Source organism: Perkinsus marinus (assembly GCF_000006405.1).
Source record: "Perkinsus marinus ATCC 50983 genomic scaffold scf_1104296970850, whole genome shotgun sequence".
NCBI classification, from domain to species: Eukaryota; Perkinsozoa; order Perkinsida; family Perkinsidae; genus Perkinsus; species Perkinsus marinus.
Window position 1 is genome coordinate 55,011 of NW_003202292.1, and position 1,201 is coordinate 56,211.

A 1,201-nucleotide genomic window follows, 5' to 3' on the forward strand; every position below is an offset into this window, starting at 1 on the left:
TTTACAGGCTCTTTACATCCGAACTATTAGTTCGAGCAATAGTCACAGCTATTCACGGCATGCCCTTTGAGTGTGTGGAATATGATATTGCCGTCGGCTTTGAGTTGAGTGAACCAGCAGTGTTTTGTTCCTGGCGACCACATCACGTGTAAGTGCATGACCATGCATACAACAAGGACTGCGTGGGGGCTATTGAAGTTTATGGTACTCGGTGAAATCTAGTGGGATTACCAAGCATGGGTGATTCAGTAGTCATCGAGATGAGTTTACGGGACCCTCACGATTGACGAACATTCACAATGATAATCCAGTACTCATCACGACGGCTCTACCAACATTAATGTCCTTACTCGTGTGTGGGACTCTACTCTGCGGGCATAGCGGCCCCATTCCCTTTACAAGTTCCTAAATTGTGTTTATAGTCCATATGGGGCATATCGACCCCATTTTCCGAATAGAGTCCTGAATGATATTGTCTATGTTGGGCATAGCTGCCCCATTCCCCGAATCAATTCCTGAATGATATTGTCTATGTGGGGCATAGCGGCCCCATTCCCCGAATAGATTCCTGAATGATATTGTCTATGTGGGGCATAGCGGCCCCCTCCCCGAATAAATTCCTAAATTGTGGAATTTATAGTCCATATGGGGCATAGCGGCCCCATTCCCCGAATAGATTCCTGGATTGTGTAGTCTATACGGGGCATAGCGGCCCCATTCCCACGGCGGTCGTAGTCCGGCAAGGCATTGACTTGAGCATAATTGAAGCTCCTTCATTTTTCTCCAGCTTGCTCGACTTGTATGAATAATTTGAGATAAGTAGTCGACTACCGAACGCGAGTATGAGAATGAGACGTGCACTAGCAAGAACCAGCTAAGTGCAATCACCTCTAGCCCCCAACCCTGGATGTGTCGAGATTCGATTGAATATTACACTGCAAACTCCAACTCGGGCGAAGGGTCTTCGGCCACTCTGACGACTCTGCTTCTCAGCCTGCTCCGTTTACAGCATTATTCATGTTTCAGAGAGAAATTGGAAAGACACGCTCGAGTTTGATCCTCGTCTTTAAACTATAATTGCTCACACTGTATCTCCCCTAGCTGGAAGATGCTTATCCTGTTATGATCGTTCGGCACCTCCATCATACGTTGGACCGAAAGGCTTTCGACCAAAAGGGCACTTGTTGGGATGGCATAAACC